Source organism: Gallus gallus, chromosome 4 (assembly GCF_016699485.2).
Source record: "Gallus gallus isolate bGalGal1 chromosome 4, bGalGal1.mat.broiler.GRCg7b, whole genome shotgun sequence".
NCBI classification, from domain to species: Eukaryota; Metazoa; Chordata; class Aves; order Galliformes; family Phasianidae; genus Gallus; species Gallus gallus.
This window is the reverse complement of record NC_052535.1, coordinates 68,191,392-68,215,980: the sequence shown is the minus strand read 5'-3', so window position 1 is coordinate 68,215,980 and position 24,589 is coordinate 68,191,392. Positions and strand designations below refer to the sequence as shown.

Sequence of the window (24,589 nt, the reverse complement as noted above, 5' to 3'; positions counted from 1 at the left end):
ACAGATGAGTATAGAATAGACAATTGGCTGCTATTAAAAAACTGTTTGAGATAACACCTGGGCTGAGGCTGATGGATCTGGGTTACTATGCCAAACTAAAAGAACTACTATGCACAGCATGATCCCCAAAGGGTATGTACTGCTCAATATTGACTTGCAGAACAGCCTGAACACCTCCACAGTGCATTCTCTCCCAGTGGATGGCAACCAAGTCTATTTTCTGCTTGCTTACCCCTCCATGACCCAAGCTTTAAAGTTCACAAAAGCCAAAAGCATGATCTGCTGCTAATGCTTCCCTAGCAGAACAGGTATGCTTTGAAAACGCTCATGCTGGAAGGGTGGAAAATAAGAAGAAAAATCAAGTGAAAAGGAAGAAACCTTAACCAATACTTGTAAACAAAGCAGCCTGGAATTCCTCTTAGAGATCTTGTTCTTAATGGTCCACACAATGGGATGCATCTTATCTAGCTGAACAATTTTCCAAATAAATGTTAGGAGGCAAACCTTACTTTCACACATGCATCAAATTTTAAGGGAGGAATTGAAATACTGAGAATTCATGCCAGTATGTGACACAGACCAACCAAACATAAGAGATAGAAGCAACTAAAGATGCTAATCCAGAAGCTGTTGGTGATAAAAAGCATTTCCAAATGATTCAGCTGCTCACCAGACATACCATACTTGTGGCCAGATCTTATCTATCGCTTGGAGAAAGACCTGATGGCAATGAGCATTCCGGTCACACACACCTTTCCTGCAGCAATCCATAGCATCACTACTCACGTGATAAACACCCACACCACAGCAGCAGCCAGAGGTGATGAATAATGCAGGAGATCAGTCACTACCACACATTATACCCATGGGAGAAGGAGGCAGCGGTTCAGCCTAAGCCATCCTTCCCCTCTGGGGCACAATACACTTCTTTTTAGTTTTCCCTTCCTGTTCTGCACGTACACTGACACACTGAACCCAGCAAAACAGGCAGAGTTGTTGCAGGACACAGGGGACACAAACAGAACTGCACCATTTCCTCTCACAAGATGATGTTGAAATACCCCATCTACTCCATTCAGAGCTCCCCAAGCCAGAATTGCCATTTTCCAACAAGGCAGTCCTTTGCTCACAGCTCCCAAGAGATGTACTTTCCCATCATTAAGACAATCCCACTGAGCATTAGCTAAATCAGGACAAATTCAAATGGAGCCACACTCAGTCTTAACTTGTGACTAGTGAACTGCACCGGAATCTGACTTTGAGAGTCAGCTCCTTTCTTTTTTATTTTATTACAGCAAATGCATTACCACTTGTGCTCTAAGCACCACTACCCTTCTCCTCCTCACATTCTCTGGCGCTCTCCAGTTCACGCAGTATGCAAGAGGATGCCTCATCTCAGAGCATCCTTCTCACTGCCCATACCAGGCAACCCACAGAACCCAGAGGACCTGGGCTGAGGCACTCAGCAGTGCCTGCCTGGCCTTCCTGCCCTGTTCTGCCTGTCTGTATCCTGCTTGGCCGAGCCCCCACCAGTACTGCTGCCCTTCACCTGCTTTTCACATCAGCCTGGGCATCTGTTCACACAGCACATTTAAGATGCCATTAGAAGGGTGTCTTTGTCTGCCTCTGCATTGTTTCATACTCTTTATTTTATGTCATTTTCATATACTCAGGAAATCTATGCAGGCAAGTTTGCCCAACAGGAGACCATCTTGCTCTCATGAAAGATCAGGCAGACTCAGCTCACTTAAACTGAGTGAATAGAAAAAATGCAAAGTAAAAGGCTCAAGTCTCTCTAGTTTCAGTCATAATCAATTCTAATGACACTGTTACAAGCCCTCACAAATTTGACTTCATAGCCAGCCAAAAGACAATCAAAAAACCCTGAACTACAGCTTTTGCAACGTGTGCTAATAGAAACCACTACAATGTGTCTGCACATCGGGACCACATTTTCCAAACTGTTTGCTGAACTGCTGCTTAGCTGTATCAGGAGATCTTCTCCTCTCCCTTACAAGTGCTGGCTACTTCAGTTTGGGGATAGGAGAAGGCGGCTACATCATGTTTTTTTCCTGCACTACAAAAGGACTCATGCAAACCTATGAAGGATTCAGAACATATCACTTAAACATGTGCTTAGTGGAATTATGGCAGGAATAACCATCAGACCTGTCCTATCTCCATTGTCTCAAATAGAACGATTGATTTTAATTTAAAAAATAGAATAAGAAACAACAAAACAGGGTTTTAGAAGGGACGTGGGATTAAGTCTAGCTGAAAAAAGCTTGTGGTTAATAGCAAAATCCCTATTTAGCTTATTCCTTTATTAATCATCCCTGCTGGCCAGCTGACTCACCAGTCAGAGTTGATGTCTTAAGGAAGTGAAAAGGATGAAGCAAATGCAGCAGCTGCGGTCTCACAATTCTCACCAAGATAAATATATTTAGATTGATTTTTCTTAGTCGAGACTGCAGGTTGAGTGCTCTGCAGTATTTGCCCAATTCCTCACCTCCGATAGGGAGATCCATCAGTGGTGTAATTGCCTGATGGAAAGAAATTCATTTATTACCTTCAAAAAAAAACAAATGCCTTCCCACTGTGTCACAGGATTTGCTATGAGGTTAATGCCACTAACCAGTCCACACAGTTTGCACTTCTTTTTTCTTAAACACTCTTAAGGCCACTGGTAGAAGAGATCCTGCAGTTTCTCTTGAAAGAAAAAAGATCATTAACTAATGTAATAACAACAGGAAAAGATGTTTCCCACAAAAGAGCTGTTAGGAAGGCACAAAACCATCACTAACAGAAGTAACAGGAGAAACTTAGAGAGCAAACTCCAAAGACAACTGCTGGATGAGAAGAAATTCAATGCTTATTTGCCCGAGACATTACTCATGCATCACACACTTGCATCCTGTTTGGACCAAGGGCTTTCCATTGTTCTCAGTAGCACTTCTGACTTCAGAAGAGTGTTGTTTAAGTCTTTGCCTTTAGACTTCCGAAGTTTATTCCCATAAATTTAGCCAACTTTTATCATGCAACACACAAGAATATTCTTAATTCATTTGAAATAGAAAGTATGATGTTCAAAGAGCTACATGCTATGGGACTGTGTTTCTACTTCATTAAAAACAACATGTCAGTAATGATTTTTGCTCATGTATGACTCTAGACAGCCAAGAAATACAATACGTGCTTACAAGTTGGGATGTGGCAATTATTCACCAGATAAACAAAAAATTCCAAGATCTTTTTTCTTATCATCTATTCAAAAAAAGTAGAAATGAAGTTGCCTGTTCAGGAAGTTCTTTAATGTGTTTAGCAAATTAACAACAGTAAGCCTGTGGATTAATTATAATACCGTGCTCAGTTAGGTTCTTTCCAAGTTCTCCATTCTGAAAGTCTTAAGACTCAGAGATTTCATCAAGAAAAGGTGTGTGTGTTTTTAGCTGAAATCACACACGTGTGAGGCAGCAATGACTTCATTACAACAAGAAGTTTCTAAATGAACTTCCTCTTGAACTGGAAGTCTTCTCACAGGACATTGCACATACACTGCCAAATGGCTATATTTATATTTCACATCCATACTAAAAAGAGGAACTACGGAATTAATATCTTGCTTGTATATTGTTGAGTCTACAGTAAAATACTCTGTACACTGCTACAACAATTTACACGTTAAAACACAAGAAATACCACGTCAGAACAGACTTGACAGCAGCTATTACCACATGCTCTAAAAGGAAGCTACATAAAAAAAAAGAAGAAAATTAAAATTCACCCAATGTTCCCTCACTCAAACCCTAGCTCACTTATATTCCTATTCATCACCAGAAACAATTAAAACCTCCTGCAATCCTCCTGTTTTAAATAAGGTCTTAGTTCCAAAGAATTGCATTGATTTCCCATCCACGTTTTCCTACTCATGCAGAGCCATGCAATCCCATAAGAAACCAAAGAGTATCATATATAACCATAGCACGAGCAATCGCACTGTCAACACAGTGCTTCCAAATTAAATTCACCACAAAATAAGACTGATTTTATTTTTTTTAATAAAAGACTCTCCTGGATACACACTGCTGTGCTTCATCCTAGCACCCACGAATTCACAACACACCCATTTGTGTAGCATCAGGAATGCAAACTATGTTCAGCATCTTGCTTGGAGGTGCTGCAGGAATCCAGGGTCAACAGCAGCCACGGGCTCTAAAATTTACTCAAAACAGTTAGGTTAATCAATATAGCAAAACATGTGACCTCTTCACCAGAGGCAGAGGGGTCCAACTCATTAAATGAGAACCACTAATAACCAGAAGCATGTGAATAACTCCGTTTTAGACAGAAAAATTTTGGAGCTTTCTGTGTATTGATCCTCTCAGACTAAGCAGTGACAAAAGATGCCACGTATTATGAAATTAAAAGAAAAAAAAAAAGGTGGTGGTCTACAAGAAACAAAGTATGTAATACAGCAAATTGAGCTGAAGTACTAATAGAGTCTGAGGAAGACTTCAGTAAATCAGCTGGAATTAGCCACCAGTTTCACAGAACCTAGAAAGGTCTGTGAATCTAAATGAAGTCTTGCTACAAATGAAAAGTAAAACTTGAAACTCTTTTGGAGCTTCAGACTATTTCTCCCCTCACACATAGCATCTCCAAGATACTTCAGAATCCAATACAGTCTAAGTGCAGAACTGCAGCCCTAGGATTGAAGTCCCCGGCTACAGCATCACCTAGACTCAATAGAGGTGGCTGGAAGCTAAAACATTAGATACTAGATATTTTGAAAACCTAAAGGTCATCATCAGGAGTTGACAGAAAACACTGTGAGAAGTGAGCGCTCACAGCCCCAGCTGAGCCCACAGCAGCCAAAAGGAAGAAATCCCACTGCTCCTACTTTAATCAAAGAGGAAGCTGGCAGCATTGATAGCTCCTGGGATGAAGCCAGTGGCTCCAAGACTTCCTTTTAAAAAACACACACCTGTGTGTGCATGTCTATATATGTATGTATAGGTGTACATGGACCTACGCACACAGCTGAGAAGTCTGCAAGGCCAACCAACTTTGAACCTTCATTTAAAAAACAGCTTACTCCTCCAGTCAACAAGAAAGTGAAAGTTAGCATTGCTATAAAGCACAATATAAACTTAAGAGGAGCATAAACAAAAGCTGGAAATGTCAAACTTCACACAGGCAGAACTTCAACTGAATAAAGAGTTCTGAACTCCACAATATGAAGTCTGGGTATGACTGCGCGGTGCTTGCCTCAGCTTCAGGAATTATTTCATGTACCTTCATCCGCAGAAAGTAAATGTTGCTGTTCAGCAAAGTAAAATGCTTCCTGTAATTGTAGAGTTTCACATCTATGCTACGTTAAGCCAACTGTCCCTTCCAGCAGGACATGGCCTTTGGATGGCTCAGCTGTCTCACTGCAGTGACACTGCCAGAAGGGTAATCTCTATGGCTGGCCCAAGCCCAAGCGCCACGTGCCCCAATTGATCTTTGAGTTCCTCCTCTCTTGCTGGCGATCCCTCTCCCCACCCCAGGCAGGAGGCTTCAAAGCAATGGCCAGTCCAGGTAACAGCAGGGTTGTGTTGATGCTCTTTGGTGGGGACAGTGTAATCAACACAGTAATCCAGTAATTTCTTAAGGATCAACTTCCTCACTTCTGCTGGCTCCAGGGCTACCACAATAAGTCAGATCCGTGCTGGGCAGACCAAAAGCCCTCCTCCTTTTTGAGGGGTTCATTTTCACTTGGGTCCTCAAATCAGTCAGATTGTACAGAAGGCCACAAGAGTGCCACAGACAAGGATCAGGTGTGTCACAGTAACTTGAAGATGGACAGCCTTCGACAACTGTTGTCAATAACAGCCTTTAACAACAAATCTGGACCAATCTAAAGTGATATGAAGCTATGCCCATAATCCTTTGCCATGTCTTTAAACCTCACTGAAAGATGTCATATCTAATGCCTGCAGTGGGCCAACAACACTGTCAGCACTAAGGACTCAGATGACATATGCAGCCTCAACAGCAGGCATAACTCTTATCCTGGCCAACTTGTACTCTCATTATTCACTGCTGTTTGAAAATGGAGAGGGGAACTCTCATTAGAACCTTCCTTTAAGCTCACAGAAATCCACATACAGGTTCCTAGGAATTTCCAACAGGGTTCCAAGACAGCCAGCAAGGGATCTAATTTCAGCACACACAACAGTTGGTCCTCCTCCACTGAAGATCCAGAAAGAAGATGCAGCAGCTGACAGACAGCACTGTTCGCTCCCAGCTACATGGGAAGGGGTGACCCCTACAACGCAATCATCAAGGAAGCAGGACATGATAAGAGCCATATAAAAACAGAGTCACCTATTACTCACAAATAAGGATGCGACTCACATCTCAATTCTTGCACCACATCCTCTCTGCAAGATTAGACAAACCTAGACTTAGACTTCAGCCAAAGCAGCCTACATGAGGCAGGCAAGATGAGTGAAGAGGACAGTGTCATCTACTACTGTAACACAACTTGCTGTCTGAAATCACGCTGCTTCAGGTATGCTTGGCTTCTAATTTACAGGATGAAACAGGGTTGTTGGAAGTCTGCAAAACATCTCCAGAACCCCTGATAAAAGATAAAACACCAAATACACGTTTCCACCAGTAAACATAAGCTATACGAGTTGTTTTGTGTTCTTATGGTTTCCTTCATTTCAGATCAAGGTAAAGCAATTGATAACAAAAAAGCTCTTAGAGAAGTTGATTTTCTTTTTCTTTTCCCTAAATGTGAAGCAGTAATATTGTGTAATTTATGTGCATCAGTTTAACCTTCCAAAGGATATGAGTAAACAGGTAATAAATACCTACATTTGAGTGGAGCGTAAAGCTAACATTAAGATTAATCTTAACCAATAGAAAACCCAGGGGTCCATAAACGGTTTCAAGCAAGAGCAGTTTTTCTTAAGCAGTCCATTTAGTTGCTCTCTTCTGTTTGGTAGAACACAACTATTAACAACGATAAACCTCTGACTGAACAATCTACAAACCAAGGAATAATATATGCCACAGCCCACAGCTGAAGTACATAAGGAGCATTCCCTTTCCTACCACAGCCAGTGTTTCAGGTAACTGCTGCTCCAGCTCATTAGTGGTGACCACAATGAATTTCCAACAGCAAGACCTCTCAAGACTGCACAGTTCGGACCCTCACCACCTTTTGTGTTACGGCTGCGTTGCAAGCAAACACACAGTAAGGTGGCACAACATCTTGCTTTAGGAACAGGAAGAATACCTCAAGACTGATAAGTTCTTTCCCTTTGCATGTACAGGAAATGATGCTCTGTGATTTGCAGAGTATAACCAGACCCTCAAAGGACAGTATCTACGAGAACTACATAAAACTGTGCATACTCATCTACTTAGATGCTTTGGAAAAGCCTGTGTAACAATGATGCAGTTGCACAAGAGTAAGTTTTGCACGGTTAGAGAGACCTGAGCTCATGTCCAACAGCACTGCTCTCTCTGTGGAGGCTGCAGCAACGCACCCAGCTGTGAGAGCTGGCTGTCAGAACAGCTGTCAAATGCAGTGATTGAACTAAATCCGATAGCAGCTACAGCAGTTTTGCACAGCAGAAAACCTTTGTACTCCTGGTGCTTACACTAGAGAAGTATTAGTAGCATTTATTCTCAGAATCCATTCACATTTTGCAACATGTTCTTTTGATAGACTACAGCAGTACAAGGTATATTTGATGCCTACAAAACACAAGGCCAAACTGGTGCCGGAGGTCCTTAAGCTGGTGAACTGCTGCAACTTAGAGCGAATAAAGAAACTGCACCAGGTAATCAACACGATAATTAGCATATATTTACTTCACCAGAGGAAAACAAACAGGTTCAGCAAAAAAAGGCTCTATAGCCACTTGGCTGCTAGGGTACAGACAGGGTTATGTACACACGAGGTGATACCTCTTTCTAGAGAGAACCTACATGGGAAAATAATCCAGAAGAATGCAAAGGGGAGCAGAGGGAGTAGGATAAATCTTCATCGTGTATATTTAATTCCTGGTGCTGGATTAAAAAAGTGTCAGAGCTGGCAGAAACAAGGAGGCAAGGTAATGTCATACAAGATGTGGAGAAAAAGAAGGACAAAAAAGAGAAGGTAACCCACCAGTGTAGCTATAATACTAATTTTCCTCCCACTCAAAGCCATTTGACTAAAAGGATGTCCCTCAGTCTGTGAGAACTCCTTTCCCAGAAAACCTTCTGTAGAAATACCCACTCATCCTCTCTCCCTTTCAATTATAATTGAAGCAATGCAGTTGAAGCTCTTATTTCTGCAATGCTCAGGACCAAAGTGGCTTACAAAATTGCAGGCACTTCTTAAAAGCAAGCGCTGCAAAGCTCAGTAATTGCACTTTCTAATTTATAATAATTAAAAAAAAATAAAACAATACAGAAAAAAATAGTATTGTTTCTCTGAAAGCAGCAGAATTCCAACTCCTCATTCATCATCACATTAAATCACTTCTGTGTACAAGGACACAGCTCACAAGTTTTGCTGGCAGAGCGTGCACTGACATCTCTGCTTTCATTTAAGTCCCCAACTTCTGACTTCAAACTTTCATTTTTATTCTCCAACCTTCAGCTTAACATTTCTGCACTGTTCTGTCAATCTCAATTCCTTTCAAGAAGAGAACTGGCAGAGCCCCTGACCTGAGAAATATATGATCTCAGATAACTGTAGAAGAGACACAGAAATAAATAACAAATGTAATAAATATTAAATGATAAATTCCTTTACTGTGAGGAGAGAAAGAAAAATAGCCAATAGCCACACCATGTTTAAGCCTGAAAAAAGGCCTATAATATTACTTCACAGCTGAAATTATTCCAAACATAATTAAGCATATTTCAAGTGATATTCACACGAGTGCACTATTGCTGGACTGTTACTACTTAACAGTGTTGCATCTAAATTCAACCTTACTTTACCCTGCTAGGCCTTAGTGAGAACAGCCTTCAATTCTGATGACTTAGTAGAGGAAAAAAAAACGCAAGACCATGTTAGCACAAATCTAAGGGAAGAATTGCTCAGCTCAATTCTGCCATCTACTATTTTTGCAAGCTTTTAAAAACACAGCCAATAGGTTACTTGCTAGATCTACTGAGTTGGCTTTTTAGAATGCAGGATAAGGAAAAAAATGAATATAATTGTAGATCAATTAAAAAAAAAGAAGACAGTTGAGTTCAGCTTCTTTCTTATCACAGAAGTTGGGTAAAATTGCAACTGAAACAACTATTTCTCTTTTGGCAGAGAATCAAGAAGACAGACTCAAAACATCATCAAATACATTCTGTCAAAAATTAAGCATGTTTGTTCCCCAGATGCTTTCGATTTCAGAAAGGCATCGGGCATTGTTGCTGAGATCTGTTCTATGTTCTTCCTCCTTTGCTGTCCCTGGGACATCACTTGGGCCCGCATGGAGCAGCCTTCCCCAGTGAGGCACCAGAGCTGAGCACAGTACAAAAAGGCACTGCTGCCACATGCACCCTACCACACAGTGACAGTAACAGAGGAAGAAGAGTGGGCCTCTTAAAACTGAGTGTCTGGTAAAATGCTTTTCTACATCCTGCCACCAGCACTGCCGTGCAATGTTGGGGTTGCAAATACAAAACCCTACCCTAGGCTCCGGGCTTGCTCCACCTGCAAAGCTTCACGTGAACCAACAAGGTGTGTCAATTCCTCAATGTCTGTACTGCCTTTGCATCAAAATGCTGGTGCCCAGCTGGCCTCACTGCCTCTGCTGCCAAGGACTGGATGGAGCCTCGAGGCTGACCATCCTGGCTGGAAAGAGTGCAGCCTAGGCACCAGGACAAATACCAGAGACATGTATTAACCTTACCTGAGCCTCTGAAGTGTCCTGAAGCCTCTAGAGCCATAAAAAGGGATCAAAAGAGGAACAAAACAGTTGGAAGGAAAAACAGTGGAAAAAGCATTCTGATACCCAGCACAGCCAAGATGGATGTTGAAACCTGCTGGAATCCTACTAAACCTTAAACCTCAAAAAACCTCAAAACCTCAGCGTCAAAACCATAAAAATGTAAAAAATAAAAAATAAAAAAAAAATTAGTCATCTCTCATTCATGCTTATGCAATACCACCTCACTCATTAGAAAGGTGCCTGCTTTTCTGGGCACAGGACAAAGGCAGCAAAACCAGCAACACCTGCAAAAGTCTCAGTATTCAGACAAGAAATCCCAACCATTTCACCCAGCTAGAGCCAGAAAGGCAAGACATTAAGCAGGAACAGCAAGAAGATAAAGAATTTAAGATAGAGGCAATTCCCTTCCAGTCCAGAATTATCCTTTGTTTCCTCCAAACCTATTGCAGGATGTTAAGTAGTATTGGATGTGTCAGCGCCTAAAGAAGCGCTCCATGGAATCATCCAACCTAACAACCAAACACAATACAGACCTGGGGACTGTATTTTAGTTAGGAATGATTGATAAAATTAATTTAGAAGATTCCAAGAACACAACAGCTTAGGAGCACCTCCACACTGCTTCCAGAGATGCTGGAAAGCCATATTAGCTCAGATTGACCTATTAAAATTGCCACTTTGCCCATACGTCACACGGTGCAAATGCTTTTTGGATTCCCTCCGCGATGTGCTGATGTAGGGGCACAGCTCAGTGATCCGTCTCAGGAAATTTGGAAATTTCCATTTTGCTTTTTAGACTGAATTTCTAATTATCAGGAGGAAAGAAAAATAAAAAATAAAATCCTCTACTTTGTAAAAACGCAAAACATTTTTATTCCTGTTACAAAGCCAAAACCAACACCAGATGGAAACTCATTTAAAATTCTTACATGCTTAGCTGTCTTTCTACGAGGCCACTACCACCAGCCAGACAGCAACAGCAAGGCAAAAAAAAAAGAAAAAGGGAATGAGAGAAAGTGATTTGCATTATATCGGATGACTGGAAGCAGATGTAAACTGCTGAAATCAGTGACTGCTTTTAAAATGCATTAATATTTACTTTGAAAACAATGAAAAGTGACAAAAATACCATGCTGCCACACACAGGTAGATGGACAGGATTTTCTCTTGCAGGAAATTGCCTTCCAATACTTCTGAAGCAGAGGGGTTGGCAGGTCCCTAAGGGTGGAGGGAAAACCCGGAGCAGCTCTCCTCTCCTAAAAACTAGTCTGAGTAATGCCATGCCTCTTGCAGAGGCCAAAGCGACCCAAAAATCCAGCTCCCCTGCATTACTGCTTCTCTGTACAATGAGTGGTGTCAGAAAGCAAGACTGGAGAGAGTCTAAGAAGCACCCAGAAGAAGCAGAGCATTTCCAGACTTACGTTTGCCAAGTTTCTAGCTGTAACTTTAAGCTGTTCTGCATGTCACTGGCTTGCATTACCCGCTGGAATTACAGAACAGCTCTGCAGGCGACAGAATCCATACAATCTTGAGTACTTTGCAGCTCTATAAAGAGCATGAAGCAGCCTTTCTTGTCTCATTTATCACTGGCAAGTTCAGCAACAAACTGATGTGTAAATCGGTAGCGGAAAAGTTTTGTCATACTGAGAATACTCTGCAAATAGTGTTAATGCAACACTTTTACAGGCCTTCTATTCTGAGTATGTGCAGTAGATATTAACTGATCAATTACTAAAGAGACCTGAACAATGGTATCACATTTTAAGAAAATGAGAGCTGTAAACGTGCTGTATTTACACTATTTGAAAAGCATTCTTTATTTAGATTTCTGTGGTAACTGGTAAATAAAAGGACTGCAGTTTATAATTTGAATGTTTTCATTCCCCATGGTCCGGAACAGCAGAATCACTACAACTATTTTAAGTACGAAGAAAAGAAAAGCAAACAAATTACTGACTCAAATAGAGCTAAGCCTTTACTGAGTAACTTCAGATGGAGTTCTCCAACACAGCAACAACGTAGTCACGTAGGTTACCTTGCTAGAAGTGACTCTGCACAAGTACTACAGCAAAGCATGCATTACATGCCAAGCAAAATGCATAAAGACTGCATTTCTGCTGTGATGTCACCCATCTGTTAAAATACAACTTGCACAGGAGGAGCAGGCACAAGCTTGTTCTCTCTCAGGCCCATAAGCAATTGGGGACTAGATACTTCATAGAGAACCCATACCTACTTGCAGGAGGAGCACTGTTACCATTGCAGGTAGCACCGTTCATTATTTAACACCACCAATTAATCTCAAAGAGCTCTGCAGGGGGTTACTGCTGAATTTGAACAGACTGCATCTCCAGAAATACCTTTTATTAGAGCAGCTCCCCTGCAGCTTTTGCCTTCTGCAAACACTCTAGCCCCAATATGAACAGCTCCAGCCACACCTACACCACATCAGTGTTTATCAGCAAGAGCCGCTGAAAGGGATGAGGAAGAAGAATCTAATCTGCAAAGCCATGTAATATATCTCTGCTCAACAATATTCTGAAGCAGAGAAAAAAAATGGAATATGATATCTATTTCCTAAAAAATCACGCACAAAAGCAAGTTTTAAATAAGAAAATTGCACATATTGATTCAGAAGCTTTAAGAGAATAAGCAGTGAAGGAAAATTAACTTTCTCTTGGTTTTGCAGCTCTCCTGAAAGGGCTGAAGAGAATTTTAATGAAGCTATGCACTTGTATTAACATTACTGAGTAAACAGTGATACTGCTCAACTTGGTAGCTTTCATTTTCCCTGCACCTTCATTTCTTATTAGAGTTAATACACTAAAAAACAAACACACACACACACCCCCATATGTCTGTCTCCCAGGAGGATGCCAGCCCCAGCAGCTGACAACAGCTGGTCTTTAGCCTCAAATATCACAGATTAACTTTCCAAACTATCAGAGAAATTACAGGCTGTTTCTTTCTCACTTTGCCCACTATAGCTGCTACAGACAGTACAAAACCCATTCTCTCTGGGAGCTCACAGGCAAGTCTGCAGCAAGCACTTCTGAGCAGGACAGTTATTGCCCACTACATTGAGGCAAGCTTCTGGGAATTCTTTTTCCTCCTTAGCTAAGACTATTTTTATAAAGGAGAAAGAAAACCCTCCCCCTTCCTGCTGCAAGTTTTAGAATACATCCACAACTCCCAAGTGAAACTACACAGGACTCCGAGAACGACCCAGGTCCAGTAAGAGTGCTTGGTTTACCTCCTAGTGAGACAATCCAAAATAACTACGCATAGAGGAAAGAAAAGGTGTAACTCAACATATAGCAAGACCCCTGCATTGCCACATTCCCAATGCCCAGAAGTAAGACGGAGCAGAAGACAACCCAGGCATCCTTGCTATGCCTACCTAGGAGTCAGAGCTGAGGACTGCTCTGTCTCAAAGTCATCTACTGCTGTGTCAGATGGAAATATTTACCATGGGACACAGGCTTTCTGCCCCAAAAGCTTGATCAGCACAGGATCAGCCTGGATTCAGCAGAGCCTGCAGCAGGATAGGCAGTACTTTGCCTCCAGCCCCACAACAAGCAATCTTCATACACACACTAACACTACAAAATGGCGGGGAGGAGGCTGAGAAACCCAGACTTCTCTATACTAAATATCCTTGAGCACTGAGAGCCAGAGGCTTTCAATAACTGAGACGATTTACAGAGCCAAGCAAAACAGCAGTGACAGACCTGGGAAGGTATTTACTAGCAGGGCCCCATCAATAGGGACCATTCTGCCTGGTTCCTCCAGAGGCCTGTAAGCACCAGCCATCCACTTCCTCTGCCAACTCCCACCCCCAAAATGGCAGCGTTTGAGCACAGACAAAGCCACACTGTTTTACCTCACTGCTTTATGTCAAGAACATGAAATACCATTACTGGGCAGCAGTCCAAAAAAATACGGGAAAAAGAAATTCTGTGGAACAGAAAACACTTGCAAAGTTTCAGCAGGACTTGGGGGCCAGTGAATGAGCACTCAGTTTTGCTAAAATGCTTACTTCAGGCTAGTAAAGAATAACATTACACAGTAATTTTTTATTTTTTTTAATAAGATCTTATATTACTGTTTTGCTACCCCTAACATATTCTACCCGTGGCTTATATTCCTCCTTTAGTGTCAGAAATCCAATTCATCTCAACATCACCGAAAGAAAACAAAGTATTTCAACTTCCTACTCACCAACCAAACACAAGTTAGGAGCTTAAATAGGGAGACATCACGGACATCTTCAGACACACATCAGCCAGATGTATGCTTTGCAAACAATACTGCAGTGCAGCCACCTCTGAGTTTCCAAACCAAGTCTTCTGGAATGTTCTTCACAGAAGATGTCTGCTTCAAAGTTTCTGTTCTTCTGAGAATGTGTTTTGCTGAAAGATCTACCACTATCTTTTGAAAAGCAACTACAAAGCCCTCAAATATTTCCTCCTTCTACCCTTGGGCAGGTTAAATCATACCTGAAAGAATCACAAACCACAATTTAGGTGGGCACTCTGCTACACTCTCCTGAAGTTACTCTGGGGCATCCCCTCCGCTCCAAGTACTTCTGTGTCTGACTGCCAATTTTAAAATGCACCTCCTGTACACTCCCACTGCTGCATGCTAATGTTCTCAAGCAGCTGCAAACATCAACACATGAGCATTTTTATGTATGTTGAGACAAACACGGCTAGGGAGGGACAGTCATTATATCCAGCTTGTGGATAAGGAAAGACAGGAGCAGCAGAGATGAAGAACTGAAATATTGAGACATTAAAAAAAAAAAAAAAGCCACCAGTAAAATGCCCAACAGCTCATCCGATGTCAGCTGCAATAGTCCCAAAGAAAACAATGTAGAGAAGTAATTTGGACAGGAAATGTACAGCAGGATAGATGGTCACACTAGCTAATCATGGGGTTTTTTTTGTGTGTGTGTGATTGGTTTTTTTTTGATACAAATATCAAGGTTTAGTTTTGTGAAAGTCCAGACTTACAAGAATCCTCCAGAAAAGGATTAGCACCCTTCCCAATTGACAGATAAGGGAAATCACCCCCTGCATGCGCCTACCCACAACAGTACTCAGTTCAGCTGCTGTTCAGTCTCCAGAGGGAGGTGAGGTGCCTCCCACAATGGCAGCAGGGCCTGAAATCACCCCAAGCTGCACAACATTACCATGCAACTCGGTCTCTCCCTTTGCACAGCACAGGAGTACCTTCACAGATGTTCAGCAGTGGGCACCAACATCTGGATGTCTTCCTCAGATCCCACTTTGTTCCATGACACCTCCAACCTGCTCACCGACCTCACAGGGCTGGGTCCAAGAACATTAATGCCGATCAGCTCCATCCAAGTATAAAATTCCTAACTCTGCAGTACATGGCAACTGAGTCTCCCAGAATCACAGTACTGCTGGTGGCCTTTCTACGGCTAACACAACATGATTTCCTTGCATCTAGCCCTTCCTCTGGTCTTCACAGTTTCCCCCACTAACTGAAACAAGCTCTCATCCTGCCCATCTTGAGAACTTCTCCCACTCTGGTACTTTTCTCTTTAATACACAGCAGTTACTTTTCCCTTTAATACACAGCAGTTATTACTGCCAGAAACGCAGTCAGCTGAAAAGTGCTTAGTGAGCATCAAAAGCCTGCCTTCTTCCTTAACTTCTGTTCTAAGTGTCCGTATAAGAACTAATTCCTTTAAAAGCAAATCACTTCACACTTCAGTTAGCAGCATACTTGCACCAGCATTTCCATTTTGTTGGTCAGATTGTGCCAATATTCCTGCTTTTTAGCCATACAGACCAACAATTTCATACACAAACTGCTCTGTACTCGACCTAACACTGAGTTAATGTCACTGATAACCAATGGCTTAGAGAATATGGAAACCATATGGACATAGTGAAAATCCCTGCACAGTTCTTATGGTTCCACACAAAAAAAGATGGAAAAATACCTCTAGCTTGTGGTTACAATGAAAGGAGAGTGAACGTACACACAATTCAGCTGTCCCAGCTAACAAACTGCAGGCTGCTTTAAGAGAAAAGAGTAGAGCCTGGCTTAATAAACCACAGAAAACCTAGGCTAAATCTTTGACAATAAAGAAAGAAGGAAAAGTGCTTGAACGGGGCTATTCATAAGAAACACCACACCAGTGCTTTGCTCCATTGTTCTCCACAAAGGGTTTGGATTTTGAGGTTGTATATCACCACCCACAAAGCCTCCTGATGAAAATGGAACTGAACGCCAGCAATGGTCCCTCTGTGCTCCTGTTGGCTTTAAAAACAAACAACACAAGGCAGCTGTAGGCAGTGTGAAGGTTCTACAGCTATATATCTGCATAACAGAAATTTAGATTCCTCTCTAATCTGAGGTATTTTCAAAGCATTAGCACTCTTCTTATGTGAACTACTTCCGTGAGCATCCATGAAGCACAATAAGCTAGCCAGAGAAACATATATATCTATATATAAAACCATGACACATATATCCATTACTACGGCAGGAGTAATTCTGAAATGCAGCAACAGGTCCAGAATCTGTCAGAGCCTACTGATCTGCAGGGAAACAAACTGGATTCAGGCACCTCCCAGAAGCATTTCATAAATCACATACCTTAGGTGCCCAGCTTCTTCAAGGTACAAGCAGGAACAGGGGCTTCCTTGCTTCTTTCTCAGCACCAACCTGACGAGTCAGACTGTTTTGTACTATCAGATAAGAACCAGCTTTTGAAAGTGAAGAGTCTGACAGCTAATCAGAGGAAATTCACCCCAGGGAACTGAACGTTTTGCTTCTCCAGGAATCACAAAACACATCCAGTTGCTTCTAGCACAGGCGTCCAATTAGGCAGCAACCCACACTGCTAACACTGCAGCCCAAATCTAGCAGCTTGCCTAAAAGGCATCACCACCACAAATGTCAGCATACTCCGGTTTACACTGCTGTTGAGTAATGCTTTAAGAGCACGCTGCAATTATTTTCCTTTACATTAGAAACTGCAGAGCATAAAAACACACGTCAAAGACATATCTGGAAGAAAGGTAGTAACATACTTTCTTCTAGACTGCCTATCGCTGACAAAACTGAAGAGCTGGGAACACAGCATGGGTGTGCTGTCTGAATATTTTGTTCATCGGGTTACCACAAAAAATGCAAAAGGCCTCCAGAAAACCCCTACCTGGAGTCAGCCAGAAACACATACCACAGAAGCACAGTTGTTCCACTAACAAAGCAGCCTTTGGGGTGGTTTTGTTTATACACTGATTAAGCTGTTAGAAGCATTCAAAAAGGTACCCCACCTATATGGGAACGCATTCCTCAGAGCCTGCAAAAAAACAAAATCCTGTCTTTCATTGAAGATCTCTGAAACTGTAACAGAGAACACATTGCTTCCTAACATCTTGCATATAATTCTGTTTGTATTTCTGTTCAGGAGACAGCTTCCTCCTCACGTTAACCTAAATTTGATGACTATATCAGCAGGTTTACCCCATTGAAACTCAAAATTTATAAAACAGTAAGGCTTAAATACCTTCAGGTACAGTGCTATAACATACTAGAGTCAAAATGTTGTTGTTTACATATACTACAACTTTTTTTGACATATAAAGTAAAAATAGTAAGGACTGAAAGCCTTGACAAGTGATTTTTCCTTCTCTCTCTCTCTCTTTTTTTTTTAACCTATAAAGCCTTTTCTTCACACTGATGCTGATTCTGGAGCACAGAAATACACCTCCAGTGTAGCGCTGGCCCAGACTGCTAGGGCTGCTTGGAGCCACCCAATCTGCAGCACAGTGCTTCTAGCCTGAACTCAATGACATGAAACCAGCTCTGACCTTCTCTGCATCCATCGCACAGTTGTGTGCAATGCTGATAATCCTCCCACAATAATAGAGAGTGGGTGGGCTGTGCAATGCAGGAAAATTCCAGCAACAGTTATCTGAACAAGACAAAGTGCTCTCAAGCAGCACGTGCAATCCTGCCCTGAAGTGTTTTAGTCAGGTAGGTGCTGGGTACTGGTTTAGAAAGTAAAATCTGTAGAACCCTAATTCTTCCTTCAGCGTACCAGCTTCATAAAATGAAGCATTTCCTTTAGTGAGTCTGCTTGCAGGACTTCCTCTCATTCAGCATACACTGTTATAATAAAAATTGAAGTGCTGTTCTTTTTCCAGACATCTCCACACCTCCACCTACACTGCAACTCATCACCTAATGCTAAGTATGTGATGTGGCGAGATTTTCAAGCACTGCAAAGGAAAGAAAGAACTGCCCTGAGTGAACAACACTCAACTGTATGCGGAAGATCACAAATAAAAGCCGGAATCAATTTCATGCAATGCATCACATTTTCAATGCTTCTAAAGCAATTGACATTGACTGTCCAAAGAAAAGACGAATTAAATTAAGAAGAAAGTGGCTAATATCTTGGACAGCAACAGAAATAATGGGTCCAATTCGAATACTATATACAGAAACAAATCAAGAGCTGGAAAATACTGGACCCACATGAATGGAATTATTGATTAACACTCAATCACCATTTGATCTCAGCAGCGTGCTCACATGCTGCTTGATGAACTTCCCTGAAGTAACACATGTGCCATTAGCTGGGCTACTCTTCCAGTTGTTCCTCAAGTCAAGACCTTTTTTTACAGAGAATGTCTTCTTTTGACTACTTCCTTTCTCTTCCAAACTCAGCCTTTTCTCTGCACATGTAAGTGCTGAGATGTTTAAATGTGGAAGAATAGGCAGTTTCTTGTTTTATGGTGGTGCTATTTTATTTTTATTTTTATTTTTACCTGCTGCCATGCTTCCCTGCCTTTGCATTTTGGCTAAAAACAAAAGTGGAAACAATACAAGAAAGGGTGGTTTTTTTAACACCATCAACTTTAAGCCAGAACAGAAGCAGGAAACACAGGAAGTCTCACAGGAAAGCTAGCCAGTTTGATTTTATTGTTGGAAGCTACCCCAAATTTTCTATTAACATTTGAACAGAGAACAGTTACAAACCTTTAAAGATTAAGGTTTGTACACACCAAAATCAGAGCAACATGCAAATGGTGCTTTTATCAAATCAGACTTTTGCCATACTAACATCAAGTTCATCACATTTATGGATTCTGCTCTGATGTTATATTTAATAAAACCACAGAGCCTCGGTTCCTCAGGATAGGGACTGTACATTTTGAGTTAAAAATGCCATTGTTGATCATTAAAATTTAATATTGAACTATGCCCTCTGCACTCAAGAGTTTAACTACAATGCACAGAAATGCTCAGAAAGCTGTATTTTAAAGCATATACTTTTTGATCATCTAACTAAAACTACTGAAGCCCTACCCATCAGTTTTGGACCAGGGGATGGCAATCAGCAGCACATCAAGGCCGTGCTCCACACCATGGAATGGACTGCACACCTTCATCTTTACTGTCCAGTGTTAACTCCAAACAGTGGCTTTAAAAAAAAAAGTTAATAGGATATGCACATGTATAGGAGAGGTGAACTAAAAATGAAGGGAAATAGAGTTCTCATGTCTGAGTCATCAGAGTTGGTGTATTTCTTGGCATGAAGTCCAGTAAGGAAGGAAAAGGAAGAAGAAAGTCTTGAAATGAGATTGGAACACACACAAGCTTTCAGTGCTTCTAGAGCAATTGACAAGTACTGGCCAAACAAAAGAAAAAGACAACTTAATTTTAGTTAAAATATCTTTTTTTCCCCCTAATTCTTGTCACCAAGGCAAGACCCTGCCTTCATTCTTGGAGCTACCGCACTACTTCTATGATTATCAGTGCAGATGTATTTTACAAAATGAATTAAATTCACAAAAGAACCCAAAGGAACTGGATTGCTCTGAGTACCACCAAGAACTGTAACATGAGCCCAAACTTTTCTGATCACCACATCTAATAACTCTGGTGAGCCACAGCGCACAAACCATTTTTTATCGTGGCTGTGACATTCGGTATTTCCTGAAGCATTTTGAACAAGGCACACTCTGTGCTGCCTACTCAGTCAAGAGGGGATGGAAACAAGGACCGCCATGTGTGCCTTCCCAGGGGATGAACGGGTAGAGGGATACACACACAGGAGATGAGCAAAGGTGAGAAAAATAAGGGCTTAATATGCATGGTAGCTGAGTTTAGCAGCAGCCCCTGTGCTACAGAATATTTCACAGATCAGTGAACTGAAAGCAAGGCTGCAAGGCGGTAGAGATGAAGGGTAGAAACATCAGCAGATGACACGTTGATGTAAAGCAGTATCTGACAGGACTGCCAGGAGTTCTCGGAGAATTAAGTGATATGGATGGACCAGGAATATAACATCAATGAAATTCAGTATTAACAAATGTAAATTAACACACACAAAATGCTAACTTTTACATTAGTTATAAAACCTCACAGGGTTTTTAATTAAACCATAAATTCTAGAAAGGGACTTGGAATGGCTCAGCAAAAAAAAATAAAAAAATAAAAATCAATGCTCAAATACGCAGCCGTGGTTTTAAAACAAACAAACAAACAAAATCTACCACACAAAAGAAAGCAGAACCACAAGTTCCACACTCCTGCATGAACAGAACTGACATGAACAATGAAATTCTAATAAATGCCTTCTAAAAGACAATGTGGCAGACTCACATAGAGTAACCTGGTGTGCAGCCACTCCAAAAGATGCTACTAAACCCATTCTGGTTTCAGAAACAAGAAATAGGTCTAGCTCTAGGAATGGACCCAGAAAAATAGCCATATAGCCACAATCAGATACTTAAAATGCAAGCTTTCGTTTAGGGATCATCTGTGAGTTAGTGTTCATGTACAGCACAGCCTACCAGAACCTCCAAAACCCATGCGTGTGGGAAGGCAGCGCCATGTAAACAGCACCCAAGAGCTGCATAGAGAAACTGTTAACACTGAATGCTGCCTGATCATAGACTTGCCTCTTACATAGCTCTAGAATTTGGACTTTTATGACATTTTGGTACATTTCCTGTCTGAAGATCTGACAGACCACCTACTCAAACCTCAGAGTTCTCCTCCTCCTTTCGTTATTCCACAGGGGACACAACAGAATGCTCTACATAGATCACTAGAAGCTTAAATTGTTTTGAAAATTGGATATTAAGCATTTGGGAATGTATGATTTCCTTACTAATTCTCTGAGTACTGCACGTCCTGCTAAAAACATCTCAACCCTTTCACCTCAGGAAGTATATATTTAGAGCCATGTGTGGGCAAAGATCTGTTTTCTCAGAGAACTAATGTCCTGGCTTGAAGCTTAGATAAATCAAGACCCCATGGATTAAAGCACTTCACTGCTCTCTGGGAGGAGTCCATAAGAATTTCTTTCCAACTGAAGAAAAATAAAAAACTTCATGCCTTTTTCTGCCTTTCGTAATTAAAGAAAACATTACCAACTCTCAAAACGGAAAAACAAAGTTCTCTCTGTAGGCCAAGGTTTGCTGAAACCATCAAGATTTGTTACATTTCTCACGTGAACTTTGTATCTTTGTGTTTCACCAAGCAGACCACTAAGGTCATGAAGCCTCCAGCTTTCTGAGATAGGAACCTTGCAGTTGCTGAGACCTGTTGGACACACAGAGTCACCTGGAACCTGGACCCACAGAAGTCTCCTTTCTAGGAGCCCATGACAGCAGCTGACTAAAGCAAGGCTCAGAAGCAGCCTCCTCAAAACATTCCTTTTTCTACCCAAAGGAACCACTAAAGAAAATTCTTACTTTTCCTTATAGAGTATTAATGTTCATGACAAGTCCAAATATCTGCTCCTTTAACCTACAAGAGAACCAGTACTGCTGTCCAAGCCACTGCATTTTCAGGCTGCTTTCTTCTCCAGTGTGTAACTCCTTCCAGGTCATCAACATCCCACCGTCTTCACAGGATCTCCTTTTAAATGCCCCTCTGGTTTGAGACATTGGCTTGGGAAAAGTGTGGTCCTACCCATATTTTTTCACTACTAAAAACCCAGACATCACCTCTTTGCCAACAAAAAGATGACAACCAGGTTCCCTCTCTTTCCTGACACCAATTCCACTGAGATTAAGCACTTAACATGATAAAAGCCACTCCATACTTAGAAAAAAACCCTCAATTATTCACCAAAATATGAAGACAATTCATAGGGAGGGATATAATACCAATCAATAAATAATTCACCAGTAATTATTTCAGTACAGACGCTAGAGAAGTGCAATGCCAACAATAATACTGTGTGCACATATAAAATACCTTGTAGAAGATGCAACTGGAAATCCTCCACTGTTTCCTCTCAAAGCTCATCAGCTCCACTGCCAGCTGCTCCTCTCCACATTCACCTCTGGGCTGCATGACATTTTGCTCCCTAACATAGGAACTCTTTAGACAACAGCTTGTAGAAAAAGATGGCTTGTCCAGTTCTAAGTGTTCCCCAGGTCTATCAGAGGCCACTTAAACTTAGATTAGAGCAAAATAAAGATTTGACAGGAACAGTTTGTGTGTAAAAAGATCAATTCTCTAAAAACAGCTATCTGTACTCAAACATAAAATGGAGTTGCTCGTCATATAAATCTAAGATGAATGGACTGCTGATGAAAACAGTAATCCTTTCAGCTCAATTTCAACTCTTCCAGAACAGCCCAAGGCCCGTCCTCAGGATGCAGGTGCCAGTGGACTTGTACAGAATGAAAAACAAAGAGCAGGCACTTGTAAAATGAGGATATGAAAGCACAATATACAGTCCGAGCAGAAAATCTACCCATCAGGTGTAATGAAAGGCTATGCCTGCAAGAAGCTGGGCAATGGGAAACCAAATGGGACATCAGTGAGAAAGGAGGTACCTGACATCTATTTAATATTTCACTGCAGAAGCATCTTGGGAGAGGGAAAAAAGAAAAAAGGAAGAATGAAGAAAAGCACTAAAAATGAGAACATGAAATCCCATCCACCATAAGGATCCAAGACACTGGCAGATCCATCTGCACTGAGGTGCCAGGTTAGTCCTGTCCAGAAGCAAATGCAGTTTCTTCTCTCCGTTACAACAGGGTGACCTTACACAACTGTCTTGGGCAGGTGCTAGAAGCCAGCACTCCCATTCAGATACACGCCATGTTTGGAAACTAGCATCCATCAGAGATTTATTAGGTGTACCTTCATATACTAAACCAATTTCAAGGATAAGTTAAAAACAGAGAGCTCTTCCCTGCTGTGCTTGTATGCCTTAATCAAAACAAAACCGAAGCCTGGAGGAGGAGTTTCATTTATTAACCTCACTGCAATCATAATTGGATAGTCTAACTGCTCAGATTATTCCAGTGATTCAACTGCACTGCAATACAAATAAAGATATCTGTACAAAGTGGACTGCAAAGAACTGAAAATTAAGACCTAATTAACTATACATTTGTGCATCATTGCCCTCTATTAGAGTATGAAAAACTGAAGGCAACATGCTATTATACATCATGTGCTATTATTCACTTAAGTGTCTAAATTACAGAGTTTGGGAGACAGTAGTTACAAGCTTATTAAAAAGCCATTTAGTTCACCATATAATACACAGACTCTTTTAGAGACTGAAATAGGAAGCATAAAAGCAGCATATGAATAGCAAGTCTCAATGAGAAATTACTCCTGCTGCCATAATGACAGATTTCTCCTCCAGAATTCTGTTTCCCCTATCACACTGAGCCACAGCAGGCACTAGAGAAGCATTTCTGGAGTCTGATTCATGCACTTCACATTTGCCTTCTTTAAAAATTTGAAGAAAAAAGCTTGCTGAGTGCAAACTGTGAGAGGTGTTCACAACTCCTCAGACAGCTGTACAAAATTGCTGATGTAAACTAAATAAGGATGAAGTTAAAAGACCTGAATAAAGCAAGTTTAGTCTGAATTTTTAGGTCAGAAATTCTTGGGGCATGAGACTGAAACAAACCTCTACATGGGTGAGAGCAGTGATACCGGCTGGGTTATTACAGAAGTAGTGAACATTCTTGGATGTGCAAATAGTTAGATGTGGGGTTAAAAACCAATTTAATGTGTGCAGTGTATGCTATGGATGGCTCTGGCACAGCTTGCTCAGACACAAACGACATGCTGGGCAGCCATCAATCACATGGCCCTTAATGAATTCCTGCTGATGCTTCACACTCAGCTATTGCCTTTTGTATTTCTTTCTTATCCTTTTCACCTTGTGCCTAATTGATTACAAGCTCCACTAACACTGGAATTTGTTCAGCTTGACAGCACGACGGGTGAGAATGGAGCACTGGAGATGGGTTGTGGCTGAGCAGTCAGTCCCACCAATTGGCAATCCCACCATTGGCACAGAGCAAGGCCACGGACCGATGCTGGAGCCCAATGGACACCCCAGACCCATGCACATTTCCATGGCCCTGACTGGACCGGCCACTTCTAAATAAAACCTTTCCTGCCCTGCAAACACCTCCTCCCAAAACACAAATTCAAGGTTTTATCCACTCAGCATTTCAGAAGCCGTTTAATGTCAGAAATAGTTTTCTGAACACTCCCTTCCTTTTCCCTCAGAGGACTTCACATAGCACTGGGAAGAGTGAAGAAAACTGCCTTTCAGAATTTAAAGTATTTTTAAATAGGAATATATAATCAAAACAGGC

The 24,589-nt window shown here is 41.4% G+C and overlaps 1 protein-coding gene across 20 annotated transcripts in view; it reads right to left on the bottom strand.

Moving 5' to 3' along the window:
• The window catches only part of APBB2 (amyloid beta precursor protein binding family B member 2), a 166,520-nt gene that overhangs the window by 113,800 nt on the left and 28,131 nt on the right, over positions 1 to 24,589 (bottom strand). Inside the window, exon 1 of one of the 20 annotated variants that reach the window (XM_046940894.1) lies at positions 16,581 to 24,350. The exons of the other annotated variants lie outside the window; for them this stretch is intronic. The gene's annotated coding sequence lies outside the window, so the exon portion shown is untranslated. Of the gene's footprint in view, positions 1 to 16,580; positions 24,351 to 24,589 lie in introns of those variants that run through there. 20 annotated transcript variants of the gene reach the window in all.